Source organism: Phallusia mammillata, chromosome 4 (assembly GCF_965637545.1).
Source record: "Phallusia mammillata chromosome 4, kaPhaMamm4.hap1.1, whole genome shotgun sequence".
Taxonomy (NCBI): domain Eukaryota; kingdom Metazoa; phylum Chordata; class Ascidiacea; order Phlebobranchia; family Ascidiidae; genus Phallusia; species Phallusia mammillata.
The window spans coordinates 1,875,200-1,901,750 of record NC_137255.1 but is presented as its reverse complement, the minus strand read 5'-3'; the positions used below and the strand labels follow the sequence as shown (position 1 = coordinate 1,901,750).

General features: G+C 36.9%; 2 long non-coding RNA genes and 1 pseudogene across 6 annotated transcripts; 1 reads left to right on the top strand and 2 right to left on the bottom strand.

Moving 5' to 3' along the window:
* The first annotated feature begins 31 nt into the window (after window positions 1–31).
* Window positions 32–8,516, top strand: LOC145224476 (uncharacterized). Of its 4 annotated transcripts, XR_013859661.1 has the most exons (5): window positions 32–775; window positions 1,797–1,970; window positions 6,131–6,384; window positions 7,226–7,376; window positions 7,887–8,516. It is a non-coding gene; the product is annotated as an uncharacterized LOC145224476 (long non-coding RNA). The 4 variants fall into 4 exon arrangements; XR_013859663.1 differs by lacking the exon at window positions 32–775 and having other exon boundaries at window positions 1,960–6,235; window positions 6,304–6,384; XR_013859662.1 differs by lacking the exon at window positions 32–775 and having other exon boundaries at window positions 1,960–6,384; window positions 7,979–8,516.
* Window positions 8,517–10,219: 1,703 nt separating this feature from the next.
* On the bottom strand, window positions 10,220–14,388 carry LOC145224946 (uncharacterized). Its single transcript, XR_013859768.1, has 2 exons — window positions 12,087–14,388; window positions 10,220–11,570 (listed from the first exon to the last, which is right to left on the bottom strand). It is a non-coding gene; the product is annotated as an uncharacterized LOC145224946 (long non-coding RNA).
* A 1,828-nt stretch (window positions 14,389–16,216) lies between these two features.
* Window positions 16,217–26,103, bottom strand: LOC145223308 (U8 snoRNA-decapping enzyme-like; annotated as a pseudogene). The gene is made up of 5 exons (XR_013859439.1): window positions 25,481–26,103; window positions 24,895–25,001; window positions 18,004–18,116; window positions 17,554–17,707; window positions 16,217–17,194 (listed from the first exon to the last, which is right to left on the bottom strand). The product of XR_013859439.1 is annotated as a U8 snoRNA-decapping enzyme-like (transcript).
* Between the last annotated feature and the right edge of the window lie 448 nt (window positions 26,104–26,551).

Genomic DNA, 26,551 nt, shown 5'->3' with positions numbered 1-26,551 from the left:
ACTAAATAAAAAATGTTTTTCAGATCATCCAGGTAATATGTAGGATATGTATTCTTAAATACTAGTATCTTAAATAGAATTGTGATTGAAGAAACAATAACGGCTGCAATAAATATTTGGATGTATAAAAGACATGGGATCCTATGCAAGACTATCGATATTCGACATACTACAGCAGGGGTTGTCAATCTTTTAACGCATCATGCTAACTTACTCAAAAATCGGTTTGATTGCCAACTTTTGTGTGTCTAACATAAGATCTTATTTTAGCCCTGGACAGTGTTTTTTTAAGGTGTTTTTTGGGTATTTAAATGAAACACTTGCGGTCTCTTAAAACTAATTAGCGGTCACCCAAACCAAACCTTAAAAAAAACCTGGCCCTGGGTATTTTTTATGACTCCGATTTTATTGGGTTATTTATTGGGTAAGGTTGTCATTTTGGTTTAGAGGCTGGAAACTGCTTTAGCTGAAAGTGCTAATCAAGTTACATACGTATAAAAATGTGTTTCTATGAGTAACATACAAATTCTTTCACTCAATAATGTGATTTTTTAAATTCAAGACCGAACAATTTAAAGTATCTCTTATTACCCCTGTAATTTTCATTATTTTTTTGGATACATTTATGGTCCTCTGTAAGTAAGAAAGCAAATGTTTTGCTGTTTTCGTTAGACATCGGATATTAAACTGCGGTGTTAAATTACTGTAGATAAACATAAATGTGTAACATTCTGCACTAGATCAACCGGACCTGATCCACGCCTCATGACCATAAGTGAGTATGGGAATGAAGATGGTTTTAAATACCGCCATCTTCGCCTTCTTCGACAATTCTCGTTTCATGACAACCGAAAGCTGCAATGCTCTCATCACAGAGCTTGCTTTTCCAGTTCTGACATCAATTTCGGTGTCTTGTCTCCCATCACTTGTAAATGTGACCCCAAGATATGTGAACTTCTCTACCTGTTTCAGTGAAACTCCATCTACTTGTAAATCGCACTGATCAGGTTTTCTGGAAAGATGGAGTACCTCAGTTTTCCTTATGCTGATTTTCATCCCTGCGGTGTTACATGCAGCAGCAAAGCTGTCTAATGAGTGTTGGAGGCCAGATTCAGCAGAAGCAAGCAAAACCAGATCATCTGCAAAAAGCAAGCGACTAATTTTAAAGCTTCCAATCGTGACACAATCATCAGTTTGGCTGCACTTGTCAATCCAGTTCATGTAGATAACGAAAAGAAGTGGTGACAATACACATCCTTGCTGAAGACCAACCCCCACATGGAATGGTTTAGTTTGTTTGCCGTTCACGCGAACACAAACCTCGGGCTGATTGTAAAATGATTTAATGGCCAGCAACAGCTGGCCATTGATGCCATGTTCCTGTAGTACTCCCCAAAGCTGTTCTCGAGGAATCCGATCAAATGCCTTCTCAAGGTCGACGAAACATGCGAATACGTCTTTGGCATATTCCCATGATTTCTCGAAGACTTGCTTCAATGTGAAGATTTGGTCCGTAGTGCTGCGACCAGGACGAAAACCACACTGGCCCTCCTCCAGTTTTGTTTCCACTATTTCTCGGCATTTTCGTTCAAGGCATTTGGCATACACCTTTCCTGGCAAACTAAGCAACGATATTCCTCTGTAGTTCGTGCATTCCTTGCGATCGCCTTTTTTGAAAATGGGAATAACTACGCCCGTTTGCCAGTCTTTAGGTGTCTTGCCAAGTTTCCACGCCACTTGACACACTTGTGTTAACCACAGAATTCCTTCCCGTCCAAGAGCCTTCAACATTTCAGGTCGGATTTCATCTTCACCAGCTGCCTTTCCGGGTTTTAGCCCTCGTACTGCTATTGCAACTTCTGCTGCTGTGAAGACTTCCTCTTCTCCTGGTTGGACTATTTGCTGTGTATCAATTGGCGTTGCCTTTACTGGGTTCAAAAGGTCTTTAAAGTATTCTCTCCATCGTGCAAGTAACTAATAATATAAGCAAATATTTTTTCAAGTTACGGTTAAAAAAATCTCACATAATTTTCCTAAACCCAAAAGTTCATGTATTATTATGGGTCCCCTTCCCTGAAGGGGACACATATTGATTTTACTCAAAATGTTTGTTTTTTTTGTTTTTTTTCATTCATTTTTCTTCTCCCCAAAGTTTGTCCGACTCGTTTTTCCATCAAATCCTTGGTGCATCTGGCTGAAATTTACACAGATGGTAGATGTAGTTATGTAGATGTGCATCCCACTTTGTTTTTGTTGATAACCCCAGTATTTACCCCGCTAGCCCCCTGAAATGGGTATTTTCCCCCGAAGTTTGTCCGACTCGTTTTTCTATCAAATGTTTGATGGATTCAGCTGAAATTTACACAGACGGTAGATGTAGTTATGTAGATGTGCAGCCCACTTTGTTTTTGTTGATAACCCCAGTATTTACCCCGCTAGCCCCCTAAAATGGGTATTTTCCCCCGAAGTTTGTCCGACTTGTTTTTCTATCAAATGTTTGATGGATTCAGCTGAAATTTACACAGACGGTAGATGTAGTTATGTAGATGTGCAGCCCACTTTGTTTTTGTTGATAACCCCAGTATTTACCCCGCTAGCCCCCTAAAATGGGTATTTTCCCCCGAAGTTTGTCCGACTTGTTTTTCTATCAAATGTTTGATGGATTCAACTGAAATTTACGCAGATGGTAGATGTAGTTATGTAGATGTGCATCCCACTTTGTTTTTGTTGATAACCCTAGTATTTACCCCGCTAGCCCCCTGAAATGGGTATTTTCCCCCGAAGTTTGTCCGACTCGTTTTTCTATCAAATGTTTGATGGATTCAGCTGAAATTTACACAGACGGTAGATGTAGTTATGTAGATGTGCATCCCACTTTGTTTTTGTTGATAACCCCAGTATTTACCCCACTAGCCCCCTAAAATGGGTATTTTCCCCCGAAGTTTGTCCGACTTGTTTTTCTATCAAATGTTTGATGGATTCGACTGAAATTTACGCAGATGGTAGATGTAGTTATGTAGATGTGCATCCCACTTTGTTTTTGTTGATAACCCCAGTATTCACCCCGCTAGCCCCCTAAAATGGGTATTTTCCCCCGAAGTTTGTCCGACTTGTTTTTCTATCAAATGTTTGATGGATTCGGCTGAAATTTACACAGATGGTAGATGTAGTTATGTAGATGTGCATCCCACTTTGTTTTTGTTGATAACCCCAGTATTTACCTCGCTAGCCCCCTAAAATGTTTTTTTCCCCGAAGTTTGTCTGACTCGTTTTGCCATCAAATGCTTGATGAATGTGGCTGAAACTTATACAGATGGTAGATATAGTTATGTAGATGTGCATCCCACTTTGTTTGTCCGGATAACCCCAGTATTTACCCCACTAGCCCCCTAAAAGGGGTGAGTTTGTAAACAATGTCAGAATTGGCTAAAATTTGGATAGCTTGTAAAGTATGCCAATTATCGTTATTGCGCCATTGCAGTTCAGGGGTTGTTAACAGCCCTTTGACGTCAGAAACATTAACAGTTGTTGCTCAAAACACCTCTAGTGGTTGAAATTTTAAACGTTGGCAGATTGGACTGGAATTTTGCAGTACTATTGATTGAGTCATTGTGGTTTCCTTCTTTTAAGTTTGTGTGTGTTGAACCTCAATTAGTTATCCTACTTACTCATTGTTATCTATTGAAATGCATTATCTACAACTTTGCATGTGTGGGGACCCATGAGTTTTTGCTTGCAGAAACAACCAAGGTTATGAAAGACGATGGCTAATATAGGACCCAATATAAATAAGTGTAGGAAATATATTAATGTTTCAAAATATGCTATAGTGTATGTGCAAGGGCAATATGTGCTAGTGATGGGACGATACCAGGTTTTGAAGCGAGTACCGATACCGAGTACGAGTACCACATGTATATACCTTCGATACCGAGTACCGAGTACGATTACCGAGTACTTAAGTACAGTGCAGTGATGTACTTAGTTGTATATCACCTGCTAATTTATCTGACATGGCCGGCGTACAGGCGTTCACACACACATGCAGAAAAAAGTAATCTCCATACGATAGCGAAAAAAATACGTAACCTGGCGGATCTTTTTCCTAAATTTGTTCTGTCCTAAGCATATATTGGCACAAAGTTTTCAGTGTTCTTATAGTGTAAATTGGCCTTCGGTACTCGAACGTTGGTATCGAAAACTGAGACAAAATATTTCGATACCGAGTACGAGTATCGATACCACTGAAATCGTTCGATACCATCGATACCGAGTACCGGATACCCGTCCCATCACTAATATGTGCTAAGCCACCCTTCTAGTTGTATTATGTGATAACAGGAGTCAGCAAAAAGCCACATGGTTTTCTGTCATTTTGTTAGTATGTTAGTATTGTTGTGTTTTACCCTCTTATCACCCACATTTACCCCATTAGTCCCTGAAATGGATATAGGTTTTACCAGCTTGTAGAACATGTCATTATGGTTCCCCTTCCCTGAAGTGGACACACATTGATTTTACTCAAATTTGCTTCTGCTTTTTTCTCCAAAGTTTGTCTGACTTGTTTTGCCATCAAACATTTGATGGATTAGGCTATAACTTACACAGATGGTAGATATACTTGGTAGATATAGTTATGTAGATGTGCATCCCACTTTGTTTGTGCTGATAACCCCAGTATTTACCCCGATAGCCTCCTAAAGTGTTTTTCCCCAAAGTTTGTCTGTCTTGTTTTTCCATAAAATGTTTGATGGATTTGGCTGAAACTTACACAGATGGTAGATATAGTTATGTTAATGTGCATCCCACTTTGTTTGTTTTGATAACCCCAGTATTTACCCCGCTAGCCCCTTAAATGGGTGAGTATTTAAACAGTGTCAAAATTGGCTGAAATTTGGATAGGTTGTATAGTATGCCATTTATAGTTGTCGATTGTTGTGTTCAACCCTGTAGCTCTCTTTTAACCCACTAGCCCCCTAAAATGGGTGAGTTTATTAAACAGTTTTAGAATTATCTAAAATTTGGGTAGCATGTAGAATACGCTATTTGTAGGTTTCGATTGATGTGTTTTACCTTGTAGGTCCAACATTTACTCCACCAATCCCCTAAAATAAGTGAATTTGAAAAGAAAGTCAATATTAAATGAAATTTGCAAAGTTTATTATGGGTCCCCTTCCCTGAAGGGGACACATATTGATTTTACTCAAATTGTTTTGTTGTTTTTTTCTTTTTTTTCTTCTCCCAAAAGTTTGTCTGACTCGTTTTTCCATCAAATGTTTGATGGATTTGGATGAAATTTGCACAGATGGTAGATATAGTTATGTAGATGTGCATTCCACTTTGTTTGTGTTGATAACCCCAGTATTCCCCCGCTCGCCCCCTAAAATGGGTATTTTTCCCCCGAAGTTTGTCTGACTCATTTTTCTATCAAATGTTTCATGGATTTGTGTGAAATTTACATAGATGGTAAATATATTCATGTAGATGTGCATACCACTTTGTTTTTGTTGATAACCCCAGTATTTACCCTGCTAGCCCCCTAAAATGGCTAATTTTTAAACAGTGTCAGAATTGGCTGAAATTTGGATAGCTTGTATAGTATGCCATTTATATGTGTCTATTGTTATGTTCAACCCCGTAGCCCCATCATTTACCCTACAAGCCTCCAAAGTGTAAAACGTATTTGTTACTGGCCACCACAAACAAAAGAATTCTGTGGCGCAATAGTGTTACAAGGGCAACCAGTTGTATGTTACACGTTGGTGGGTTGCTTGGTGGACGTTTTTTCGTCATGGCAGTTAGGGGGTTGTTAACAGCCCTATGACGTCAAAAGCATTAACGGTTGTTGCTCAAAACAGCTCTAGTGGTCGAAATGTTAAACATTGGCAGATTGTCACATCTAAAAAACAAAATATCTAAAAGAAAAAAAATCTAAAGAATCTAAAAACAAAACAGAATGAAGTAGTTGGCAATATGTGCAAGCTGCCTTCCTAGTTAAAATGTTGAATGTTGTCGACATAGCTGACAGAAAATAGGTTTTCAAGTTTGCTTGTGCTATTTGGTGACAATTGAACTTTGCCATACAACAACAGTTTATAACATTACATAACCTGTGTTGTGTTTGTTGTAGACGAAGGAAAATAAACCAAGTTCACTTCACTGCTTCCCACACACAGGCAAACCTACTGCTGTGATGCTGTACTTCATGTTGTATTGTGTTTCACTTCAAAACATCGTAAACTTGAAAAATGTTTTTAACTTCAAATATCTTTGACATTTTTGTGAATTGTTTTTACATTTTAGATTCAACAAGGAGTGAAGCAGAGTGCAACTGATGTGAAATTATAAAGTTGCTGGTGAATGGCAGTGAATGACTTTCTTAAGGTTGGTTTACCTTTTAAAAAAGTGATGTTGTTTGAAAATTTAATCATAGTATATCAGGCAAGTTGAAAGTTTTATGCTGAATTAAGCCTGTTTTCCCATATGGCAACGTATGGGCTAGAAAAATCAAGTCTGCAGTGGGAATTCAAACTCATGATAGAAGTCTTTCCGGGACTCACACGCTACTAACTGAGCTACACAGGCTCGGTGGTGAACCCAATGAAAAGTTAATCACACCCACCGTTTACTGCTTTGTATGCTGCACATGTGAGCTTAGTAGTGGGGGTTCACCAGTTCAACCATTGATTAGCTAAACCAGTGGTCCTCAAAGTTTGTTTCATATTCCTCCTGTACAAACCAATATTTCCCCAATTCCTTCCCAACAAAAATGAGCTGTTTAACCACCAGCTTTCCCTCACCAATTCCCCCTGCAACGAATTTTCTTCCAGGAATTAAAAAATTCCTCCCTCAGTATGCAAAGTAGTCATCGTTTAAGAACCACTGAGCCAAGATAAACATGCATATACATAACTGCGATCAGTCTCAAGGCATTCATCCACACCAGTGCACATGGCACACTCATCGATAAAATATAGTGTGTCAGGTATATGAATGAAAGTATCTCCTGAGGCAAATAGTTTTACTTGCAATGTTTTGTTGAAATTTACAACTTTATGATAGGAGGCTTCTTTAACACATAGTTACATGTGATTGTAGATAATAACAAAATAGTGTTATCTTGTCAACAAATGTTTGTTTACACATTGATTTTGGTTGATTGCCACTTGAATATGGAAATTGCTTGTTTGATCACCATAATAAACAATCAAAACCACATTTGCAGAAACTTCTTCTCGGACAGTGATTGCTACGGTACATGGATCAACAGTTACATGTCAACCCCTTTAGTTGATCATTTCTATGTGAAACAGGAGTTCACCGAACAGGGGAAGATTAAAATGCAGACATTGCAAGCTCAATACTGGTATCAAGAGGTCAGTTGAAATCACAAAAGTTTTTCCCATATAGTTTTTTTTCCATTTTTGCCATAATTTTTCCCATATTCTTATATGTAACAGTCTATGAGTCAGGATGAATGCTTTCTACTTTTTTGTAGTTGAAATCACAAAAATATTTCCACCACAATACGAAATCGCATGTACACATGCAAGAGGAACCCATTTGTTTTGCTTTTAGAAATGTTGTTGTTATTAAATGCCGGTTCAAGGTGGGGATTTAAAAAAAATGAAGCTAACAATATATATCCGATGCAAATGTGTCAAAGTATGTCTGTGGTGAATCAGTAAATAAAACATAGAATACATAGATTGGCGATATATAGGAAAGCCACCTTTTCTATATGTAATGCTTGATATTGTCATCATAGCTGTCAGCCTTGGTCAGGGAACAGTGACTAGTTGTTGATGTTGTTATCTGAGATCAGTTGAACTTCGCCATGTAACAGGCAGTTCATAACATCACCTAACCTGTGTTGTGTTTTGTAGACAATGGGAATTATTTTGCCCGACTGCTTTTCACAAACAGTCAAACCTTAAGGCCTGATGCTGCACGTCTTATGTGACTTTGTTTGAAACAGGTGGGAATATTTAGTGAAGAGTGTCGTTGATCCACAATTACCTTGTTGGTGCCACAACAACAAATTTGTGTAGTTTGACAATACCTTGTTGTTGTGTATCTTGTTGTGTAAGTTTTTAATTTAGAAACAATCATTTTTAATGCACATTAATATTACACATTCAAACTTTACCAATTCGCATATGCATGTGTGGGGACCCATTAGTTTTTGCTGACAGAAAAAGTGATGGTTTTAAATTTAACACATACATGTATTTGTTGTTAAAATGTGAAATGATTCATGTTCTAAATTAGTTGAACAATGCTTTTATATGACTGTATCAGGTATATATTTTGTCATACATTTGCCAAATTGTGTTAATAACACATGATGTTTACTTTCATTTCTGTATGTATTTTTAGTCTTATGAAATGAATTGTTTAATATTGTAACAAAATATTGTATTACCAGTTTTTAATGGGTTTGTATTAAGTTATGTATTACAATTGTTTGTATTTCATGCGTTTACTATTATGAAATGAATCATACAACAGTGTAACAGAGTGAATGTTTTGTGTCAGATTTGTATCAGTTTGACCTGAATTTTTATGAGATGTAATAAGCAATAAGTCAAGACATAATACTTTCGTACTAAACTATTCTCGTTCAAAATCTTTTAAAAAAAAAACTTGAAAAAAGATGTAGGTAGTGGGCGTAATATAACAAAAAACAAACAAACACAGAATGTTAAGATTCCGCAGAATTTCTTTTCTCTCATTGGATATCATACGAGTCACGTGAATTGCAATCGCTAAGTCACGTGACCAGGGGGTGCCACGTTCAATCGTCGAGTCACGTGACCAATTGCAATCGCTAAGTCACGTGACCAGGGAGTGCCACGTTTAATCGTCGAGTCACGTGACCAATTCCAGTCTTTAAGTTACGTGAACAGTGGGTACCACGTACAATGGTGAAGATACTTGACCATTTGCAACCGTTTAGTCACGTGGCCAGTGAGTGCCACGTTCAATCGTCGAGTCACGTGACCAATTGCAATCGCTAAGTCACGTGACCAGGGGGTGCCACGTTTAATCGTCGAGTCACGTGACAAATTGCAACCGCTAAGTCACGTGACCAGGGAGTGCCACGTTTAATCGCCGAGTCACGTGACAAATTCCAGTCTTTAAGTTACGTGAACAGTGGGTCCCACGTACAATGGTTAAGATACTTGAACATTTGCAACCGTTTAGTCACGTGACCAGGGGTTGCCACGTTTAATCGTTCAGTCACGTGACCAATCGCAATCGCTAAGTCACGTGACCAGGGGGTGCCACGTTTAATCGTCGAGTCACGTGACCAATTGCAATCGCTAAGTCACGTGACCAGGGAGTGCCACGTTTAATCGTCGAGTCACGTGACCAATTCCAGTCTTTAAGTTACGTGAACAGTGGGTACCACGTACAATGGTTAAGACACTTGAACATTTGCAACCGTTTAGTCACGTGGCCAGTGAGTGCCACGTTCAATCGTCGAGTCACGTGACCAATTGCAATCGCTAAGTCACGTGACCAGGGGGTGCCACGTTTAATCGTCGAGTCACGTGACAAATTGCAACCGCTAAGTCACGTGACCAGGGAGTGCCACGTTTAATCGTCGAGTCACGTGACCAATTCCAGTCTTTAAGTTACGTGAACAGTGGGTACCACGTACAATGGTTAAGATACTTGAACATTTGCAACCGTTTAGTCACGTGACCAGGGGTTGCCACGTTTAATCGTTCAGTCACGTGACCAATCGCAATCGCTAAGTCACGTGACCAGGGGTTGCCACGTTTAATCGTTCAGTCACATGAGCATTTGCAAACGTTTAGTCACGTGAAGAGTGGGTGCCACGTTTAACCTTTGAGTCACGTGACCAGTTGCAATCGTTAAGTCACGTGAAAAGTGGGTGCCACGTTTGATCGTTGAGTCACGTGACCGATTGCAATCGCTAAGTCACGTGACCAATTCCAGTCTTTAAGTCAAGTGTTGACATTGTGAACATTCGTTGTCGCGTGAAGTGCATGAGGCTCGAACTTACTACCTGTGTGTTTTTCCATGGTAGGCATGAAGTTCTTTCATATCGTAAGTTAATATGAAGTAAGAACACACACACGCTTTCTAGACTGAAGTTCTATTTAAACTGGTGTAACCTCAAACTACAACTGCAAGTAAAAATCCTATGCTTCGAGAATGATATGTGTGCAGAAAACACTTGAAACGGTTTCATATTGTAAGGTTTTTTATTATTGTGTCGAGGCACCTCCCCGCCCCGACGAGTGACGACCATCCGAATAATTTTGTCGTCTCCTGGTTGAAAAATATTATGATAGGTATGCAGCATCTGTGTATGGTGGGCGGAAGCCGTGACAAAAAAGGACAGGGCATTTGGGGGGGGGTGAAGGCAATGTGGAAAGAAAACACATTTCCATTTGGCCCAAATGGGGTTTGAGTGTCGAGGCCATGTATAAAAAATAATAACTGAATTTTGGCAAAATATTTTTGAGGTTAAGGGGCATAAAAAAGGACATTTCATGTTTGCCTTGCATACTTTCAAGGCCGGCCACCATATATAGGGAAACAAGAAAACCGTGCTTTAAAATATTATTTGTGGGCGAAAGCCGTGTGTCAAAAAATGAAAAGGCAACCTAATGTTAGTGCACACGGCCATTCTGATCATCTCCTGGTAGAAAAATGTGTAAAAGGCCTGTAGCATGGGCATATTATGGGCTGAAACCGTGTAGAAAAAAACAAAGGCAATAAAAAGTGCCCAATGCAAAGGCTGGCGTATATTGCGTATATTGGAGGGTAAAGGCCATTTGAAAGACGCACAAAAACACAATTCAACTGGGCTTATCCATGTTTTAGGGGTGAAGGCCATGCAAAAGAAAAATACAACTCAACTGGGCTTAACCTACGTTTGAGGGGTGAAGGCCAAGTGAAAGAAAAGTACAATTCAAATGTGCTTAATCCATGTTTGAGGGGTGAAGGCCAAGTGAAAGAAAAGTACAATTCAAATGGGCTTAATCCATGTTTGAGGGGTGAAGGCCATGTAAAAAAAATACAACTCAACTGGGCTTAACCTATGTTTGAGGGGTGAAAGCCATGTGAAAGAAAAATACAATTCAACTGGGCTTAACCTATGTTTGAGGGGTGAAGGCCATGTGAAAGAAAAATACAATTCAACTGGGCTTAACCTATGTTTGAGGGTTGAAGGCCATGTAAAAGAAAAAAAAACAAATCAGCTAGGCATAACCCATATACGGTGAAGTAGGGGCATAGAAAAACAAACAATACAATCCAACTAGGCCTAGTTTGTGGGCGAAAGCCGTGTACAAAAAATGTAAAGTGCAAGCTGATGTTTAAGAATATGGTGGGTGACAAAGACATGAAAGGATGGTAAATGCCACCTAGGTAACATACTTATGGTCTAAAACAGAAGTTTAGGCAGATGCATGCAGCCCAATTTAGAAGTAACTTGCTACCTAAAAACACCGGACACAGGGAGGCGAAAAAAACAAACACATCACAAAAAATCTTTCTGCACAACCAAGTTTGTTCCTTCAGCAACAATTCTGAAAAACAAAAAAAGTTTGTTTCAAATAATTTTGTTTTTGTGCAGATAAACAGCATAAACATTTGTTTTTATATCTGTATTAAATTTTCAGGGCTAAGCGAAAATCTATACATTGATTCAAACATACTTTAATTCAAAAGTGCTTGTTGCATGTTTTTAAACCATCATGAGCTACTAGATCAAGGGGTTTTGGACAACCATTAAACTCTTACTAAATCTGTATAAAAACAGCAAAATTTTGATCACCAAACAACACCTAAGTCTGGGTAATTACAAAATGGGTTTATATATATATACATATATATATATATATATATATCATAACCAATTCAATTTTTCATAAAGAAAGCAACAATACTAATTTCATCAACATCATTAATGTATGGACTAGTGTGGGTTTTTGAAATTAAATGCCTTTTCACTACAAGTGCCAAACAACTTCAGCAAATAACAAAGACATGTGAGATTTTATCTAATGCCGCATAGAATATATCACACCACTTTTTAAACTCACTTGTAGGTGAATCCATCCGCCATCGTTTAACTGGAAGGTATCCAATCATCAGTTTAGACCAACTATGCAATGTCTACAATTCCATATCACATAGCCCAACAGAAGTTAGCCGTGTAATCCAGCTAACATCTGCCAAAGCACCAAGCACACAGAGACTCGATATTAACAACAGTTCAATGCCTTCTATAAGCAAGGAGGCAAATTGGTGTGGGCCAGTTGAACCGGAATTCAAGCAACTTCACCAACCTGTCCCAGGATTATATAAGCATATCAAACCCAATCTCAACAATGCAAAACAAGTCATACATCCCCAAGTCAGGTCACAGGCACTATTCCGCACTTTAGTTAAACTAATGCAACCAATAGCCCAAGCACCACAGGCACATATACCAATATATAACTATGTATACACAGCTCAACATCAACAAGTCCACAAAATAAACTATGCTAGAATAAACAAAAACCTGACATACAACACCTAACTATAAAAAAAAAGAAAAAAAACACTTAAAAACGATCAATTATTAAGCCTTATCTCCCTAAACCCTAAAAGTCACATATACACTTAGCCTAATTGGGAAAGCAAAGACACATGGTCACACAAGACACACGATTCAATGCCGTCTCCTAGCAAGAAGGTCAAGTCTTGGGTAGTAAACGTGAACCCGCTAGCAGTTCACACCTTTCGGCCATGTTCAGCTATCCCTTAACCAGATTGCTTCAAGCTAACATCGGGCATACCAGACTGAAAGTACTTCAAATACATACAACAGACAATCGGCCCTTTGAGACCCAGCTTCAGCCATCTTAAAAAGTGACCAGAAGATCTCAGACAGAGTCAGCTAAAGCCCCTCCAGACCGACACCACACAGGAAGGTTTTTTATGTCAGTCAGCTAACAAGGATTAGATAAGTTCTAGTTCCAAATGTGACCGAAGCCACAATATTTTGGGTAACCTTTCCTTGCCCGCACCAGGCTAGCACCATACCGACAGACTTGGCAAACAATACAATCATCAGTCAAATGAAACAGGGTCATTGCTCATCTTAATAAGTCCCCCAAGGAGGTCAGACAAGGTCAGCCCCTGCAACACCAACTGACACCAAGCACTGTGTATCACAACAAAACATACCTCCTCCATTCAGTCATCAAGAAATGTAAACTCAGCATCGGCCATGAAAAGCGTCCATTTCAGGGATTCAAACTGAGCCACACCCTTGATGACATCAGACAAGACACAACAATACAATGCCGTCAATTTGATTGGGCAGGCAAACTACCCAACCTCCTATCAAGCATCGAAACGCAACTCCAACAATTCAACACAGACATATTTAATGTGTAATTGGGGCAAACCAGCCACAATCAGGGACATCGGCAATGCATATCCGAGGCACCATTCCACAAGCAGGCACAAGAGCAGACATTCTCAAGCTAAAAATAGGCAATTATTGGAGACTACTATATACTGATTATTGACATAAAGAGAAAGACAAGCACATTGGAATAAACCAAGTCCTGGATGTTTTTCCATTAAACTAGGTTTCTGCAATACAAAAACACTTTGTTATAATATACCAACCAACATAAGTAGGGTTTATCATAACAGTTAAGTCAACTTTGGTTAAAGCCAGTCACTTGCAGATAAATTTCCATGGGTTGTTTTCATCGAAATGTTTATTGCAAACCTAATGTTCTTGGTTAATGAATTTTACAACAATTTAACAAACATCAATTTGCAAAATCTTAATATATTACCTGGATCTGAAAAATAGTAGTTTAATATTTTTAAATTCAAACAATGGTGTTCAGAATATTTGTTAAAATTAAAAGTTTCAGCTTAGTTTTTGAATAAAAAAATTTACTACGCTGACTCCTAGCTTTAAGGTACCATACGGTTAAGCTGCTGATTTAAGTTTGCACAAGCTTCTAACATCCTAAAGCAGGGGTGGGCAACCTTTTTTACTGTGGGGCCAAATACAATTGCCAAAATTAGATCACGGGTCGCACCTGTGTATAACACAAGGTGATTTTACTTTGTTGCGTACCAAATTTGCTTAACTGCAAGCAAAATTCGCATTTGATTTTTGACGCCTTAACATGCAGCTCACAACTTTTCAGTAACAAAAAAAATTAAGTGTCACAAACAATCTTGGATTTTTAAAATTATGACAAATGTTCTCAATGTTTTATCATTACAAAGGAATACAACATTTTGCTACTTTATCTATCAGTTCAAACGTTTCCTGTATGGTTTAGCTCAGGGGTGGGCAAACTACGGCCCGCGGGCCGCATGCGGCCCGGCAAAGGATTTCATGCGGCCCGCCAAATGTTAGTAAATTTTAAAAATAAAGTTTCCAAATAACGAAGAATAATATTATGAGCACGGGTGTAGAGTTTTAAAGAGAGCGGGGCGCGACTTGCCGATACCTATACCATGTGCAGTATGTGTACCCGTCCCATACTTTAGAACTAAACACATTTACTTTTTACCTGCTGAATATATGGCTGTTAATAATTTGAGCTAAATCATGGGTGCACAACCTGCGGCCGTACGGCAACATGCGGCCGCGGAGACGAGTTTGTGCGGCCGTGACCATGTATGTTAAAATACATGTACTGGCGGCCGTGACGTAACTAAAACCATTTTCCCAAATATTTTGATTTTCAAACTGCTAAAAACAGATTTCGCGAGGCTGGAAAAGATATTACCAGCCTAGTAACTATAAGCGTCAGACTTTTTATCAGCTTATTGTGTGCAAACAATGCGAAAAAACAGGCACCGTAATCGCCACAATACATTTATGACGTCATAGACAGTTCGCTCCGTTCAGCTAAACTTACGCACAAGTTAGTATCTGAGCATTTTAGGCGGCTTTAAATGGTACATATATATATATGATATAAACCTAATTCTTTACATCAGGTATTTTAAAACAAAAAACAAGTTGGTGAAATTGCGGCCCGATAAGATTATAAACTTTTAAATGCGGCCCTTGCACAGAAAAGTTTGCCCACCCCTGGTTTAGCTTGTCTTAGCTATAACCGGAAATTTGCAAAAATTTTGAAACTTTGTACAGTTTTAACACAACAAAAAGAAACGTTATTTGCTAATATCAGAATTTTCAAACATTAGTTGCTAAACTGGCACAAGCGCCACGTCTGTCACCTTTTTAACGACAGAACACTTGTTATACTAAACTTTATCTAAACCAACTGTGACCATTACCACGAGGTCAAAACTTCCATAAGAAATGAACAAGTATGACGTAACAAGCGCTTTGAATTGCGAAATGCGCGAAACCCACTACATAGTCCTATGAGAGAAACTAAATATCCCATGAGAGAAAACCATTTCTACAAAACTTTTTTGATTTTTTTAAAAGTAAATTTGGTCTAAAAAACGATTGTTGTGAAACAAACCTACTCTCTTACCTAAATTTCTCAACTGTGTTTTAGCTTGTGTGAATTATCCACATAAGCTTTTGGTTCAACCTAAATATTAATAATATAAGTGCATATTTAGCTCAGACTGTTACGACTCAACCCTTTATTCCAGCTTTCACAGGACACAATATTACTAAATAAATATTTTCTCGTTAATAAAATCTCTGTTCAAATAAAGCAAAGGTCTGCGCCAATTCAGGGATATTAAATCAAATCAAGAAATTTAGCATGAAATCCACTAAATCGATCTCTGTATTTCGTTTTCAGACACTGGTGACGCTTACAAAAGCAAAATGTATTTCTTTACTGGTTTTTATGCTGAAATTTTCTGACTTTATTACTAAATTACATAAATTAGTTAAGCAGAACACCCTAACCAGGGGTTGTTAAAATCATTATTGCTGAAAAATATTGGCAACACAAACATTGCAATCAAATACCAACAATAATATACTTCATAATATCACTTTAATCCACAAAAATGTAAAATATTGGTTTTACTTGTGCAACAATAGGCTGGTTTTTCCTATGACAATCATGGCTTTAAAATATGAAATATTTTGTGTCACTAACACAAATTTTGTACAATATTATGGTGTTCCATAAACAAAATTTAAAACTGTCATAATGAACATAAACATAAAAAGAAATTTGAAGTTGAAAATAAGAAACACACTTGAAACTTGTGAACAAAATATTTAATATCACCTCATAAAATGCACAAAACATTTGAATTGAGCACTGACAGTGATTTAAATAACTAAGCTACAATCAAGTTTCCAAACTGTCCATCAAACACAATAAAGTCTTGCATAGTTCTTAAAGTGCAATCACAAAAATCAGGTTGTTTGATTTTGTGAGGTGCAAAAAGTTGTAGGTTTGCATGAAATATAGTTTGCTTGGTGTAAAAAATATCCTGCACAATTGCACTAAAACAATCACCAAACCAGAATAGCTGTGCACTGTCAAAAAACTACAGCATGCTAATACATTGAGAGCACAATGGTAATGGCTAATAAATATGCTGCAGGACCTCTTTTATTACCAAATGTTAATATATGTGACTATTATGTGAATAACAAACTATTAACATGAGACCACTTTTCATTTTTTTTGTGCGTTTTTTTTGCATTTTGTCGCTTTGCAACAATGTTGTCTTGCAAGATATGCCATTATCCTGATGAATGCGTCTTGTATGGGATGTCGAAACGTTGAATATTTACAATGAAACTGCTGGAAGAGCAATACCCATTTATACATCAGCTTATTATTTACCGGCTTAAGTTGCAATTAAACCTTTCCTAAATGAAACTTTGCACATCATTCAGAAATACAGTGAGTAATAAGTATGTAGACATGTGAACTGTTAGGGAACTTGCAATGTTATGTAAAGAGAACTTCAAAGTTGTTTTGGCATAAAACAAGAAAAAACATCTCTCTATGGCTACGTTTTATCTCGTCGATGTTTTAATTCAATCATTTTTGCCCAGGCATGTTGCATGTCTTCAACATCAACCAATTGTTTCTCGACGATTGTCTTCACTAATTGTTCTCGTGCATTTCCAATGAAATTATGCAATAAGAAGTGTGGCATCGGGCCGTAAGGTTTGTTTGTTTGTTTGTGGGAAGCAGTCAAGCAGAACTCTGATAGTTCCCATTGTCTAACAAACAAAGAATATTGTGTAACAGTGCAAAGTATAAAAGATATTAAATCTGTAAAGTGTAAAGAACTACATACAGGGCATAACTTATAAAGAATCAACTTCAGATAGCAAGCTATCATTTGTGTACAATTAACCGAGGTTTGAAGCACTGTTACTTGGGCAAACAGTTAAAACAAACCAGCAGGAGACAGAAAAAATAGATAATACTGAAGTTTGTACCAAATTAGGTCACTGTGAATTTCTTTTTCCAGTGTTAAAAAAGGAACATTAGTGCGAAGCATATTTGACTACGGTTGCAAATTGCATTTACCAACCAAAAGAAGGGAAACAAAAAAACTCACTAAATTCATACTGACCTCTCCACCCCAGTCTTGAGCTTTCAAAGTCTGCATTTCAATCTTCTTAAACTCCTGTTCGGTGAACTCTTTCACATAGAAATGATCAACTAAAGGGGTTAACATGTAACTGTGGATTCATGTACCGTAGTAATCACTGTCTGAGAAGAAGTTTCTGCAAATGGTAATTGTTCATAATATTGAAATAAGACTGGCAAGTCCTGTAGTTATGTCATGAGGTAAATAACAGAAGGGAATAGCTATGATTAACTGGAAATGATGACTTAACTGCTACTGAACTGTCTGCATAAAAAACAATATCAACAAGGTATCCTTGTTTCTTAAACTGTGCACCAAAACGACCTGTTTAATTTACATTTTCTAAAGGCCACGAAACAAAAATATAGTTTTGCTCGTGCAGATGGTTTAAAAAAATTTCAAAGTAAACATTAAAGTCCATTTTATTGTCACCTTTGTTTCAAAGCAATCTCCTCCAGTTCTCGATTTAATCCCTTTGTTATATTTTCATGATGGTTGACATAACCACCAGGAAATCCAAGAGTCCCATCAAATCTTAGCTGCATCTGAAATGGATATTAATACTTTTTTTAACCACTATCTGAGGTGAATTAAAAAAGCATGGGAGCATTTGCTAAATTCAACCATGAGATCAAAACAATCCAAATACTTTGGCACAAATGCAACAATACATTTTAGCTGCATCTGAAACAGGCATAAACACAACATCTTTTACCTACATTTTTTTTGTTTTACCTTGTAGCATAAATAACTAGAAAGGTGGCTTTCCTATATATTTTCGTTTTAAATATTATATATTTATCAATTTACTATACACATCATTTGATCTACAAACATGATTGTTTTTGCAAGCAAAAACGAATGGGTCCCCCCACATATGTTTATTCTAAGATATAAAACCTTCGCTAAAACTGAAAATATGTGTGCTAAGTTAATAAAATCACATAGCAATACTGCGCTGTTTTCTAATCATCAAAAAGACTGCCTCGTAAAACACCCGCCCACATGTCAAGCAGTGATCTCACACTATGCATTAAATCGCCGCAATTGTAAACCAATGAATTGCTCCCTTGGGCTTTCCAGTGTACACATATTATGGGCTGTAATGGTAACTATTTGGATATTGAGCCGAAATTTTGAACACTAAATGGTAACCCACTGCAAACAATTTTTTAAAAATTTTAGTTCATATCACGGGTTTGCATTTCTGACCTTAGGGACTGAAAAAACTAAAACAGATTATTTTGGGGTTAAAGGGGTGAAAAATGGGTGAAATTAGAAGTTAAGAAAATTATTTAGAAAACCTTACATTGCACCAACCAACAAACCCCTAGATCAGAACCTGCGGCCCGCTTGCCTTTTTAATGTGGCCCCGTCACAATATATTAAAGTCTACAACATAGCATCACAAAAAGAAACAAAAAAAAAGATTATTATGTACAAATATTTCCTTGAAATGACTTCTACGTTATTGGTATTTTATTTCTAATATCTTCCCATTCCACATTATGACGTCAAACTTCCATAAAAAATGCTACACATTCAACCACTTGCTATATTTGTGACGTAACAGTCCCTCGATTGCATCTCCTTGCAGTAACAAATCATTTGCCATGTGGTGTTAGTTTTAAATTAATTTTAGTGCTAGTATTTTTAGTCAAAATATGTGATAAACATGTATGCCTTTATTCGAACATGTACCAGCAAAGAAAAATCAAATCTGGGGCGACAAATTATAAAACCACTTGTGTGCTTCGGGTATTTTTACACAGAATTTGAAAGTAAAAAAATATTTGGCCCGCCCGAAAATGTTGTGCAATTCATGCGGCCCACAGTAGTAAGTAGGTTCCCCACCCCTGTACTAGATCATGTACTTTGGTCAGTAAAGTCATTTTAAAAAAATTCTGTTTTGGGGGCTGTGGGTGAACCGCTGGGTTATTCGGGGTTAAACTTCAGGAAGGTCAAATTTGGATCAATGGCTAAAATCTTTGTTAACAGAAAAAAAGTGTTGGACAGAAAAAAAAATACGGACAAAAACAATGTGTCTTCCTTGGCGTGGAACATCTCGTTCAGTGCTGAACTCAGCTGTTGACTTCAACATAAAATAATTATCAGGTATTTGAATAAAACATATCTATAACTGCAACAACAACTTGGCTTATGAGAGAAAATGGGCAATCTATATTTTAATATTCCTTGCAATGTACAAGTCCTAGAACAAAAATCATGGTAACTTTAGTTTTTTGAAACAGAATTTAAAAACTTTTTAGGCTGAAAATAATGGTTACACATACCATGGTCGATCTAGTTAATTATGTTTCCAATGGAATACAAACTGTTACCTACTGTTAGTGAAGAAAACATTCCAGGTATTTGCAAAAAGACTCTTTGCTAAATTTAAGTTGTTGTTAACCAAATCATATGTACAAGTATCAGCAAAGATAATTTTCAATCTGAAAGACAGTTTAGCTTAGGGGCGTGCAACATTTTTCGTTGGTGGGCCATATAACTAATTTCGAACATCAAGCAAGAGCCACAAAAAGTTTTTTTCATGTACATAACAAATCTGAAAGCATCAATACATTTCTTTTCTAAAATATATAGAGTTTTGCCGCAACACTGGCCTTCACAACAAAATAATTGTTTACCAGGCAAAGAGAACTATCCTGTCACATTCCCAGAAGAATTGCATTTTTTCTCTGAATCAGTGTGTTGGTGAGGGTCATACTAAATAGCTTGGCTAAATTCCAATGTAAGAATGTTGGATATATAAGCCTTTTATTGTAGTAATATTAATGTGGATGCCAAATGTCACAACGGCAATTGCACAGACCAGTGCTCTTTAACCTGGTATACTTTGCACCCAATTGTATGCCGCATCAAAACTATGGTATACAACTGAATGATGGTAAACAAAGGGAATACAGCTTAGGTGAATGATACAACGGTTTGATTTTGCATCACCACCATAAACTGGGCTACAATGGCTGCTGCTGACATGAAGCACTGCTTTTTGTTGTTGTTGTTTGAGACATGAGAAAGGCCATATCGATAAGTGGACATTCAACCTTTAACTTCCTAAACCTATGGAAATAATGCATGTCCCAACTCTCTGCAGTTATATAGACATGCGGTTGTATTTTAGGTCAAGTTGGATTCCAAAAATATTCTTGCACAAGTTTGGTTATCTAGGGTAGAAATGGAATAAGTTCACCTTATACTTTATTGCCTAAACATGAACATGTCATTAGACAGAAAAAAGCAATATTTAAAATTAAACAAACAAAGCAATGTCACCTTCCATAATGAATGATATTTAAACTAAAAAGGTGGCTTTCGTATATATTTCCATTTTATATGAGTTTTCTATTTATTGATTTACTATACACACCATTTCATCTACACACATGATTGTTTTTGCAAGCTAAGACGAATGGGTCCCCACACTCATGTTTCTGTGTATTTTGACTTCTTCAAATTACGCATTTACAATATATTGTCATATGTTCACAAAAAAAAACATGAAATATTCTCCCAATTTTCAGAACTTAATTTCTAGGTGTGACCTTGATATAGCTGCAAGGCCAGTTTTGAAACAGTTAAAACTTTTCATAGAAAACCTAGACAGTATTACTGACACTGACAAATTAGGAAGCTATTTTGCAGCAAAGGTATAAAGAATTGTTCTTCTGCAGCCTATTGCGTTCAGTCACCAAACAACCGTTTAATGACCTTTTGACATGGTTTTCAAAAGCATGCAGTCCTTAGTGTTCCATAATGTTTTTCCTAATTTATATGTAACTCACATATTGTTTCTGGAGTATATGTGTCAGAAATAAATAAGCGTTTGGGACATGAAAATGTTGGCACATTATAATAAAAACTGCTGAAATTTGTCAATAAATAAGCTACAATTATTCTAAACTGTATTCTGCGATACCTACAAGTTGACCTTCAGTGACCTCGCATCGTACGGAGGCCAAGCTGACAATGACTGTTTAATGACTCTTAATTGTGTGTTAAATCCATGGGCGGATCTAGACGGGGGTGTTTGGTGTTTTGACACCCCCCTCAGAAATTTGCCGGGCTCCCATTTTGAAAAAGATGTGCGTTTCAAATACGCTAAACGTTCCGTTGACCGCTGCGTGATTACAAGGAGTCGTTATCTTAAAGCAGTGCGCCTTCATCGTTTTGTATTGGCTCATCTAATAGTCTATTGTGACGTAACAAGGGTTAAAATGAAGTTTATTGCGCTGACAATACAAAAGTGATTATCCGCCAAGGATGCTGAAGTCAAAAGTGCTGACTGCACTAAATGTAATGTATTAAACTGTTTTCGCATTTAAACAATGTTAAATCCGACTAAAATGTTTCATGCTAAATTGTTTATGACCTACCAAACACGTAATTGTTTGTCACAAATATTCGATCGATAAAAATCGAACCATGTTGTTAAGGTACATGTAATTGGTAACTTGCCAATGCTTGGCATTTTTTATGCCTTGCGTAGTAACCGACTTTATTGCATTCGCAACGTTGCGCAACTTAAAAGGTTACCCTTCGTTTCAAAAAGGCGTTCAGTCCTTTTAAAGTTCTTTTAAGTAACTAATGTATTTTGATTACCTGGCAGTCACGTTTATGCAGTTTTGTTGAGTAAGCTAGATAGCAGAGCCAAGAGCGATAATTGGAAATTTTAATGATTCCGCTAAAATCTATAGTTCTTTTGTGTATAAGATAACTGGTAATAAAAGATTCCGCTCGCCTTTGCGTGCCAAAGTTGCGAGTTAGGTTGAAGTCTTGTGCTTTCTGGTTCGGACCTGCTTGCAATTCTGGATAAAGCACTCTGTCTGCCACTTAACGCGTCGTTTTAAACTAGTAGACGATTTGCAACGAAACAAGTAACCTTAAATTAAGTATTTAGCTTTGGCGTGAGGCGTATTGTGGTATAAACGCGTTGATTTTTTTTAGCACGCATTTCAAATGTGCATCGGGGTAATAGTGCTCAGGTCTCAAACCGTGGAGACGATTAAACAGCAAATGGCGCGTCCATGATAATAAACCAGCTTTTCCCCAACCCCAAATCTCTGTTGCGCATTAAGCACTGGGTAATTACAAAAGTGATTGCGACCGCAGCTTGTTTGATGCGTGAGTGACGTCAAGGTTATAACGTTTTTGGAAAGGGGAATACCCAAATCGTCAGTACCGCATTAGGGAATTTCCCAAATAATTGTTGGACACCCCCCTTAAATTTTTTCTAGATCCGCCCCTGGTTAAATCGTCTAGTTTTGTACCTTCATGTTAATCAACAATGTTTGCCTCACATGTACAAAACCAAAGTATCGTTTTTATCACTTCTAAGATACAAAACCTTCACTAAAACTAAACATAACTTTATAAAACTACATGGCATTATAGCGCTGATGTCTAATTATCAAAAATACTACAAAATGCCCATTCATGCATCAAGCAGTGATCTCCAGTTATGCATTAAATCACCACAACTGTAAACCAGTGAATTATTCTCTTGGGCTTTCCAGTGTATGCATATTATGGACTGTAAAGGCAACCATTTGGTTGATTGAACCAAAATTGCAAATACTAAACGAGTCACCCAATACAAACAATTGTTTAATTTCAGCACATTAGGGCTTGTATTTCTGATCCAAATGACTCGACCGAACATTTTGGGGTTAAATGGCTAAAAAAATGGGTGAGTCAAATTAAAAGCAAAATTCTTTAGAATAGCTTACATTCACGGAACGGGACCCATAATTTTTAGGAAGCATTAACAAAATTTTTGTCTGTATTCTTTTTGCATCATTATTATCATATAATTACAAAAGTAACAAAAGACAGAAAAACAGAAAAAAAATCTTTCAATTTATTTTCTTGCTTTGACCTTGATATTGTCGTCCAAGGTTTTAAACATAAATTTTCCTAGAAAGCCTTAACAACTGTATTACAAACACTATAAATTTAAAAGTAATTTGCTTTAAAGGTACACACAACAAATTGTTCTTATCTAACTTTATTTCGTGAAAGGAATGCTATTGACCTGTAGTAACCTCTCATGGTGCAGACGCTGAGAGGTCATATTTTTTCATCATTATGTTGATTAACAATGTATATTGCTTGACATATAGGAAACCAAAGCATGTTATCGAGTTTATTTCACATCTTATGAGTGAAACCTTCACAAAAACTGAAAATGCACATGATAACTTAATAAGACAGCATGGCATTGCTGCGCAAATACAGCTGATTTCTAAAGAAGTCAAGCTGAGTATTTTCAGGTTTAAGGGGTGAAAAGTGGGCGAATCCCCAAAAATTCTTTAGAATACCATACATTAAACCAATCAACAAAGCATATAACTCCTAGATGATGTACTTTAGTCAGTACAGCCGGTAAAAAAATCTGTTTTGGGGGCCTGTGGGACCGCTGGGTGATTCGAGGTCAAACTTCAGGAGGATCAAATTCAGATTAATAACTAACATCAGGGAAGGGGGCCCATAATTAGTTTTAGAATTAATTGTTTAAGTTTGATAATATTTCAACGCTGACAAAATCCAACGTATAAGTAATTGTTTATTGTTTATTGTATTAAGAAATGCAAACTAAGTGTGAAAGCTCGGCACAGTAACCGAAAATACCACATCTGGCTTGAAAGCCATAGGTTCCAGACCCCTGCAATAAACCAACATGGTTGAGAGATTACAACAACCATTTTGGAATAACAAGGTTGTGGATTGCAGAAGTTAGCAGTGTGACTGTTTGGCCAAATCTAGTCCAGATGACATATGGCTATGACATGTTTTACTAACTGTTCACATCCAATTTAGATATTCTTTAGTAGTTTGATTTATTTTGAGAAGCTTTTGGGGTAATTGCACTGAATATTCAATGCCTAACAAATAAAAACTAAGACTCAAAAACTTTCATAAGCAAATGAACCAGAAGTATAACCAATATATTTTAAGCTGCCCAATACCACTATGCTTCAAATTCACAATCCGATAGTTTAAGTTTAATTCTACTTTTTAATTACAAATATTAGGCCCCATTTATATTGATGCCTAGTTACAAAAAGTATAAAGTTATATTTGCGGTTCTCATAATTATAATAAAACATCATACAATGTTGGTTAGAAAACTAAAATTTCATTACAAAGGTGTTGTGGCAAGAAAAACATGATAAAAAAACAAACAATAAAAAAATGGGGACACATAACTGTGAAGCAAACAAACATATAATACATGTATCTATGTTGATTACAATTACAAATTATTTATGACTAAGGATATTTGCAATAAATTGAACCTACGTTCATGTTCAATTTCAACTGTTACATTCCCAACATGTCGCTGACTTTCATCACTTGAATCTGGATCATTATCATCATTACCCATATTTTAACAACCAACCACCAAGCTGTAAAAAAGATAAATTAAACTGAGAAAAACACAATAAATTTACATTCCTTCATGAGTGGAACCAAAATTTAACTAAAACTATGGTGTAAATAAAGCTCCAAAACAGCTTACAGAAGTGTTTTTAAAACAGATCTAATATTGCTTTTATTAACATTGCAGGTGCTAATTGTCAACCGTTTAATATGACAGCTGGCAAAATAAAAGATATATGAGTGTTTTATTGTTACATTTCTATTGTATAGTTAATAAATATAAATCGTTTTGCATTTAAAACTGATACTTCTAACTGTAAAATGCGCAAGTAAACGACCCCTTTACGGAATTTAATTTACAAATATACAAAAATGGCCCAATGTAGTTTTGTCAGATAACTTGATTTCAATCATGCAACTAACATTGTCACATAACCCACAGTCACATAACACTTTACAGTGAGTGACCACAGTCATAGACCGAAACTATACGCACACATTTTACCATGTTATTAATATCTCAGTTCCACCAAATGCGTCAAATCAGGCTCCACTTATATGAGATGCAAAACTTCGGTTATTACCGAACCACCGATTTGTCACAGCACGTTTCGTCTGACGTTTGGGGAAAACACCTAATTTCACAAACTCGCGTTGCAGCTGTCAAAAAAGGAACACAAACGCACTCGTTAAAATTGTTTTTTAATTAAACTCTCTGATTCGCATTAAGATAAAACTGTATACAACTGTTTGACAAACAAACATATCATGAAATAAGCTATTGCTGCCAGGCATAATGTTAGACCAAGTATTGCTCATCCAGCAGTTTTTATTGTAAACAATCGACGTTTCGACGTCCTATACAAGACGCCTTCATCAGGATAATGACATAACTTGCAAGACGAATGTCTTTTAAAGCGACAAAATGCTTGTTTTATCTCTACGGTGGTGCGAGTTTGCAGCGCGCGATCTTGTTATCGCTGTTTTACATGTGTGTGTTTTGCATTTTGTCGCTTTAAAAGACATTCGTCTTGCAAGTTATGTCATTATCCTGATGAAGGCGTCTTGTATAGGACGTCGAAACGTCGATTGTTTACAATAAAAACTGCTGGATGAGCAATACTTGGTCTAAAACAAACATATCGATTAACTAAACGCCACATTTGCCGAAAATATATGTAAACAGGGGATTTTCCCAGTAGAACCTGAACATTTTGGGTTGTTTTGTTACTTGTGTACGAAACGTGATACCTGAAGTACATTCCGTTTTCAGTTTAATAATTTAAGATTTGGATTACGTTGTTTTACATTAACTGGTGTAAAGTACATGTTTCCAAACAAAATGTAAACAAACAATTTTCAAACTCCAAGTGCGCGAAACAAGCTCACTCAACCGTGACAAAACATTGCAACAAATGTTAAATCCCATGACCACAATTTCATACAAAAAGTCTTTTGAACAGTGGTGTGTCTTGTTTTTTGTTTTTTTTTCAATGACAAATTTTTGACTACCATCTTTCAAGTTTACTTACCTGCCAAATAAACTCTGCAAATAACCTGCCATTAAGCGGTTTAA